Consider the following 8,259-nt stretch of genomic DNA (forward strand, 5'->3'; position numbering starts at 1 on the left):
TAACACGAAACATCGTACAATAAAAATGAAGCCTAAAGATGTTACATCCAAGAATGAAAAATCGTTGCTGAAATCAATTTATGGAAACGTACGAGAGGATAAGAAGTGGAAAATTAAATTCAAAGTGGGTGATAAAGTGCGAATCAGCAAGTATAAAACTGTTTTCGAAAAAGGCTATACGCCTAACTGGACAACTGAAATATTTACAATTAAAAAAGTGCAAAATACCAATCCCGTAACATATAAGCTGGTTGATGGAGAAGATGATGCAATTGAAGGTGGCGTCTACCAAGAGGGGTTGAGTCACGTCATGTATCCCGATGTGTTTCTCGTTGAGAAGGTGCTGAAGAGGCGGGGGAAGAAGGAATATGTCAAGTGGCTGGGATTGGATAATACTCACAACAGTTGGATAGACTCTCTTCAAATGTAATTTTATAATAAAGACAAACATTATTTGGAAAATATTGGTGTCCTTTATTCATTGTAACCATAAGGTAGAGGTGTCTGTTGAATCAAGTAAAACAATTCTCTTATCATCATAACTCAGTGCTAACCTGTTCTGTTTCACCCTGTAAACTTGATGTTTTTTACTTTGAATCAAATATTGTGATTTCACCAGTTTCTTCTGCTGAAACAGACAGTTTTTAAAGTCTTCAAATGTAATTGTTCTCAGTGTTGGCCCTCTAACACGCTTGGCTCGTTTTTTCTCTCGCGCATCACCCAACACCTTGAAAGTATAAAGCTTGGCACGTAGGCCCACAAAATCCGTCATAATTTTACCATTGCATTCATCCTTCATTAAACCTATCACTTTTTTATTCACTCTTGGTATTTGATAAACATTCTCTGCTGGGTAGTCGGAAGTGTCAAATTTCGAAATATCTCTTTTGATGAAGTTATAAATGTCGGGAACATCGAACTGATACAGAAGGCTGTCTGTGTCTGTGTACATTAATTTAGATCGCTCTCCAAATTCACGTTTCATATAATTATAGTGGGAATCGTAGATGTAAATTTTTGACAAGTCCAAAATGGAGAATCCAATGTAGATTGGTCTATTGAATATAATTTGAACTCTTTCAGTTGAATGATCGTCATATTATCGTTAAAAATTGGAATAGTGTGGAAATTTGGTTGGGCAATGTAGGCTCTCGCACCATATCTTCCATCCCACTTGGTGATCAACTTGACATCTATGTGCTTTCTCACATTTTCCATCGTTTTTCCAAAAACTGCGTTGTTCATTAGCTTGAAAAAATTCTTTTCAAATTCATTTGTCGATTTTGTTCGCATCTCTGTATTTAAGTCGATATAGGGCTTGAGCTATGCTGCGTGCTTGAATTTTAAGATTCGGTAGATTTTCGTTAATCGCATTCCAAGACTCAGACATTGCCTCAAATTCCGATAATGAATTATATATTCTTTTTATCGTAGAGTGTTGTCATGAGCTTGGTATTCTTGCGATTCGGTGGAATAAAATGCTCGGGACATAGCGGCAAGTCCTTGTGTACATGATGTAGCTCTTTAGGATATTCCAAATCCACCTCGAAGATATATCCAACGGGTGAATCATCGGGAACATTGAAGATATTGAATTCTTCGACATTTTCCCACTCAAATGCACCAAAGGGCAAGTACTGACTCATGGCTGCCCCATATAAATTGTTGACATCAAAGTACATGAGATAGGACTCCTCTTCGTTTGGATTATAAGTCTCACCCATATACCGATTGTTGGCATGCGCATAGCAATTTGTACATTGGCTACACCACCTCGGATCCCTTTTTCAATGGATAAGAGCTTATCAGCGTCTGTAAAAAGTTCGATTTCCACTCTGGTGCATTTTAGCATTGCATCGAATGCCAGTCCAGGTGCGGTGTAATAGTGCAGTGGGTCGAGTTTGTAGACTGAGAAACAACTTTTTCGGAAATTCTCCAAAATGTCAGTTAAGAGGAGAACATCCGTTTTTAAGTAGAGGACGCAATATTCACCAAGTGTTGTAATATTAAATTTTTTCCAAACTTCCTGCGCATGAGCATAATCTTCCGCCGAAATTTTTCGATTGTTTAGTGTGGAATAAAAAGCCGCACTCGATGGTAATTGTCCGTCATTCAATCTATCCCAATTATCCAAATATTCATATGGGAATACACCTTTACGCATTAATAAATGGAATTGCGCAGCGTTGCAATGAGCTCGTGTAATTGTCTTGTTTTCACAAGTCCAGTAGGAGGCCAATTTTTCCAGGCTACTAGCCATAAATCTAAATGAATCAATAAATCTTAGGTCGACTTTCGTTTGTGGAATAGATTTCTTGAATGACATGTACTTTTCGTTTGTTAGAGGCAGCAATTCGACAGATCCGTTGAACTCCTTCACCAAATCCACAATTATAAAATGAGCATCATACCCCTAAAGATTGTAAGAAATCACTGGTATTTCATGTGAATTTTTGTAGTTTACATTACATCCAGCATGTGCCGTCCCACGATATTTACCTGTGAAGTGGCAACGACCTCGATGTGTAATGTCTGTCAAAATGAATGGCCCCTCACATATATGACACACTCGGGCTGCTGAAAATTCTTGGGACTGTGCATACGTGAGCGGCTCCATTGGTACAATCGTCCTCAGTTTATCATTTACCATCACTCCGATTTTTTTTAATTCATCCATGAACCACGCAATACAATCACTTCCACGTTTAATTTCAAAGCGCGATAAATTATTATCAAAGGAACACTGCAAGTAAAAGGCAACACTGTATGAAATATGTTTTTGCTGTAATCTATCAGCATCATTATCATTACACGGTTGTAGGATACACTCAAGATCAGCGTAAATCGTGAATGGTACAGGCACCTTGTATCTGTGATTTTCAAATTTCAAGATTTTTTTCTCTTCTGATGGAAGAATCATTTTACACTTATTGATAATGAAACAATCCTGTCTATGACGTTCATAGTGTTACTTTTCGCGGAAATGACGCAAACATCGATCACACAACTACATACGATGTGCAATATTGAAAATTCGGGCACTAACCAGTCTTGAGAGATCTCTTATCCATGCAAAATGGTAAATCGGTTGACTATCAGCTGCAACATACACATTCGAACAAGAGAGGAGTAAATGAATTGTAGGTATGCGCGAGTTCATCTTGCTGAGGTAGAAAGGGACAATTTCGTTTTCACTGTTCACTCCACATTCAATTCCATAAACATTAATTGACAGGTCATTCATTTTCTCAAATTTTGGAATATCATTTAAGTTCATTGGGAAGCGAATGTTTGCCTAATCAATTAGCTTTTGACTATGTGGAAGAGTTGCTGTGGTATAATCGGGATATGATGAAGTAGCAGATCGATTACTTTTTGCTGGATAGAGAGCAGCAATAACTGACCACAAAAAACAAAATTCATCTGCATTGTTGACATTGACAACAGCTTTCTTACATTGAATATCATAGGGCAACTCGACGTACTTTGAAGAGCCACCCTTCAGTGGAACATATCGGTTCATATTGACCATCAAATTTATAATTTCACCCAATTCCCATTATGAATCACGTTCTTGGAAATCACCGATTTTCGTGAGCAATGGCTCACTCACATTGTCATCAAACCATGTTGCCAGATCTGTAGCTGGTAGAATGATTTCATTTTTTGTATTGAAACATTTAACTTCACTAGTAATCACTTCGTCCTTTTTCACTGTAAATTTGCACGCTAAAATAGAATTTGCCTTTATATTGCCATTTCTTTCCCGAACACTTCTCAAATGTGCTGTTGACAGTTGTTTTGCATCATTGAGAAAGGAAGCTGGATCTTTATGTTGGAAATTGATTAAAATGCCCGTGCGAATACGACTGAAAAGCTGATGGTCCATCTCTCCAGTGTACACGATCTGCAAGCGCTTCTTCTTCTCTGCTATGCGGTGGCACCTGCACACGACCACCTCGATGTTGTCTATTTGGGAATCCCTCTTGATAACCCTCAATTCGAGCAATGGTAGAGAGAATTTTATTTTTCTCACCAACCGATAGTTGATTTCGTCTTTTCAAAACTCGAGTATAAAATTTAATATAGTAATAATATACAGGATATAGTTTAATATATCGATCAATCCATTGTTGAATGTCTTGAGATTGTGCATTCTGATAGGCATGTTGGAAAATTTAAATTATTCTGGAACAGCGCACAATGCTGCAAAATTGCAAAATAATTTCCGTCTTGACATATGACTAACAACCCTTAGGAAATTTCAGATCAATTTATATCGTTGCTTGTTAGAGTTTCAATGAGTTATAAAGTTTCGGTTGCTTCGATTAATTGCCATTTCTTCGTCAATTTCTCAGAAGTCTACAGAAGGTTGAGTTTCTGCGAAAAATTTGACTAGTGAATCGATTCATCAACATTTCTGCATGAACTACTCGACGGCATGTTGGTGGTTGAGTTTCTGCGAAAAATTTGACTGTTGGCTGGAGATTGCCTAAGTTTCTTGGAATTGTTTTTACGTTAAAATTATAGGTGATTATTTCATTCTCCCCCCCCCCCCCTTCATTGGCAAAGAGCCTATAAGTACTTGGAGTTAATCGACTGATTCATCATTCAGTCTCCGACCTATAAGTGTAGTCACACGAAATTTACTAAAACAAAGTGAATCAAGTGAAGAGACAATAATCAAGATGGTGAATCAAGCTCTGGATCTCGATGATATCAACAAAATTGCAACTCGAGGGAATCTCCTGCCAACCAAACGTCGAACGGAGCTGCCACTCACCAGAAGTATTTAGCCACCAATCTGAAGGTGATTTCGACTAGATTCGGCCTCAAAGTGGTTGTCGCTCTGAACGATGAGTGCATCGTGCATCTACCACCACGACTGTCCAACGCCTTTCAACAAGATCCATCCAAACTGGAGAAATACCGCGAGCCTGCTGCTGCCAAGCGAATGCAAATCACCTTCCTGGAGTGTTCAATCAATGCCTCTTCAAAACCCATAACTTATAAATTTTACTATAAAATAACCTGAAAATGGATTGTTATGAAATAAATGAATAAAACTGACAATTGAGCTTTCTTTGTTTTATTTTTACATTAAAACTGTGACGAGGCACTTGTTTTAACCCCTCCCCCGCCCCCTAATAATTGCTTTTGTTTAGCCTTAATTAGCTATAAGTATGAAGGAAGTGATCAGGCGACGAGGTTATAAAACCTGTCACCGTTAGGCCCCACACCCGAAAATATTCCTTCCTTTGCCCCGTGCCCCCCCTCATCGCTACACTCACGCCGCGGAGAACGACACCATCGAGAGAAGGAGAAAACGCCTCACCCACCCGCCGTTCCCCTCATCACCACACGCGTTGGAGGAAACAACTATAACCCACCATACCTACGTCACGGCTCACGTGACCTGCAAGAGAAGAAAACCCCCCACGACTACGTCACAACCCACGTGACACCGGAAAAGAAACGGAACAGTCCCTAACAATAGGGAAACTAGTAATAATAACAAGGACACTCGATCACGAGTGTCTCCGATTGACCCCGATTATCACCGATAATCGGGGAAGAACGAGCACGAGGATGGGGAAGCCATCACTCGTAATACAGCTGCCCCGTGTAGAAGAAATATTTTGAAGAGAGTTAGAAGAGATAGTTTGAAGAGAGGTAGGAGAGAAATCTGAATAGAGAGTTAGAAATAAGCGCGAAGAGAGTGTAGAAGAGAGATTTGGAGGAGAGTCGACGAGGTTTGGAGGAGAGTTGAAGAGAGTGCAAAGAATTGTGTGGAGAAATTCTGAGGAGATTTGGTGACCCAGGAGTGAGGACTAGGAGGATACGAACAGCCCCGTTTCCCGCCCCAGCAAGTATTACCTAAACCCCTGTAATAATAATTCCCACCAACGGTGAGCCTCTGAATTCCATTATTATAATTATTTAATATTCACGGAAATTCATGTTTTGTTATCACTCAAGCCCCCTAATTAGCGATACTTTTTTACTAGGCCCCTCACTTTTCCCCCTTTTTGCAGAGATAGAATCACCCCTTCTTTTTCTAATATTAATTGTGTGTGTGTGTCGCAAGCTGGCTGGCCTTACCCCCCACCCTTGATTAGTGATTAAGAGAAGGTCACACTTTTGGATTTTTGTTGTTGTGAGACTTACCATATCCAGATGTTCCATTTATTGAAATAGAGAACATTTATTACTACTATCCCGCCCGAGTAATCATTCACCACCCGCCTTTTTTCTCATTTCAGGTCCCCCCGCAAATAACAAGTAATTTCCCCTCAAAAATCGTTCGTTTATTCCTTTATTATATTTATTAGTGACTTCATCGGGAGTTATTATATTTTAATTTCCCGACCAAGGTCACAAAACTTATCACACTAATTACAAAATAATATATGATAAAAAAAATTAATAGTCTAATTAAAAAAGTTCCCTGGAGATCTGCTTGCAGCTGGAACATACGAAATAAATTTCATTAGTGTTAAAATGAAAAAGATAATGAGAGTGAAATGAATTTTACCTACTTCACTTGCCATAGTGCTGCTGCGCTTCAAGGATCATCACAGCGGCCGCAGCGATGCCCTGCGCGTGAGGCAGCATCTCCAGGGCCTCAATCTCACGACCCACCAGTGTCAAAAAGTTGAGGAACTGCCTCATCTCCTGGTGGAGCTGTGATTCCTATTAACAGAAAATTGAGAATATGTTAGATACAGAGAGAGGAGGATGAAATTAATCCTAAATTTTATCGACTTACCTTATAAGCATAATAATGATCTCCAAAGTACGCCATGAACTTGATTATCAAGTCCATGGGCACCTGGAGACGTTCAACCAGGCTCCAGTACCTGGTAGCGCCATCCTCAACCCGGTCAAGCTGCCTCAACCACTACTCCTCCATCTTCCCATCATCTTCCTCCCACTCCTGCCTCAACTCAGGATCCGGGAAAACGTAGACTTACAGTTTCACTAACACATAAAATACAATCGTTAATTATCATAAAACACTGATGAAAATATGAAATTCACTCAAAATTTTTCACCTTCCACGACACTTACTTGTTGCTTCGATTTCGTCAGATGTACTGACGAAGCGAGGCCGCAAGACAACGTTGGGCCAGTCGCCACATGATACCCACTCTTCCACTATCTCTCTCTCACTCAAGCGTCGAGGCCGCCAAAAGTTGCCTGTGTAATTCTAGGCGTCTGGCGTGTAAACTCTAAATGTTTACATCTGGTGGATGGTTAAGAATGGGGCATTGACAGAGATTTCAAGTGGAGAAAATATTCTTTATTAAATACATATATATGCATAGATATTTTTACGTAATAATATTAGAGTTTTCACAGCATAGATTATTACAATAGTATTTTTCATTTTTTTTTTAGTTGAACATTTAAATTTTATAAATTAAAAAAAATAATGGAACGCAAGTAATAAAATTTTTCATAGTTTAATTGTCAGATGGTAGAAGATACTTTTTAAAATAATTTTACCCTCAGAAATTACAACTGAAACAGACAAAAAAAATGAGAGGAATTAATAATTGAGTTGGTGGATTGATAAGATGGTAGAATTTTGTTATTAATTTACCTCTGGATAGATTTCAATATTGGTTGACAATCGCTAGGGATGTTTAAATGATCTCATTGGTCGAAAGTAAATATTTCCATGAGGACAGAAGATCAGCTTGGCTCGAATATCGCCCATCGTGAAAAAAGTTCCACCAACTTCATAATGACGATTGATGATTTCTCTCAGCTTTTTCATCATAGCTCTTTCAGACATCACACCTTCCCATACTTCGGGCACAAAAATTCGAACAGGTTCCACATCATCATCATCATCATCTGAGTCATCTGCTGGTGGGCAGACAGGTTCCCCCACTCGAACAAATGGTGGTTCTGTGTCATCCGCTGAATTACTTGGTGCAGTCTCAACATTCGCTGGAATCACTGGTGCTACCTCTGATATAGTAAAATCAGGTGGATCCATCTCCATTGAATGAGAGTCTTCCACAACCATCATCGAGCTGTCTAATGATAGTTTTGGAAGATCACCCAAACCTTTCTCCTCAGGTGCTATACTCTCTGCAGACTCGGGGTCCGGGCTTGCTGGATAGTCTACAATCCCCTTCTCCACGGCTGCTGAACTCTCTGGAGACTCGGGGTCTGGGCTTGCTGGAGAGTCTACAATCCCCTTCTCCACAGCTGCTGGACTCTCTGGAGACTCGGGGTCTGGGCTTG

The sequence above is a fragment of the Fopius arisanus genome, unplaced genomic scaffold (assembly GCF_000806365.1).
Source record: "Fopius arisanus strain USDA-PBARC FA_bdor unplaced genomic scaffold, ASM80636v1 scaffold00243, whole genome shotgun sequence".
NCBI classification, from domain to species: Eukaryota; Metazoa; Arthropoda; class Insecta; order Hymenoptera; family Braconidae; genus Fopius; species Fopius arisanus.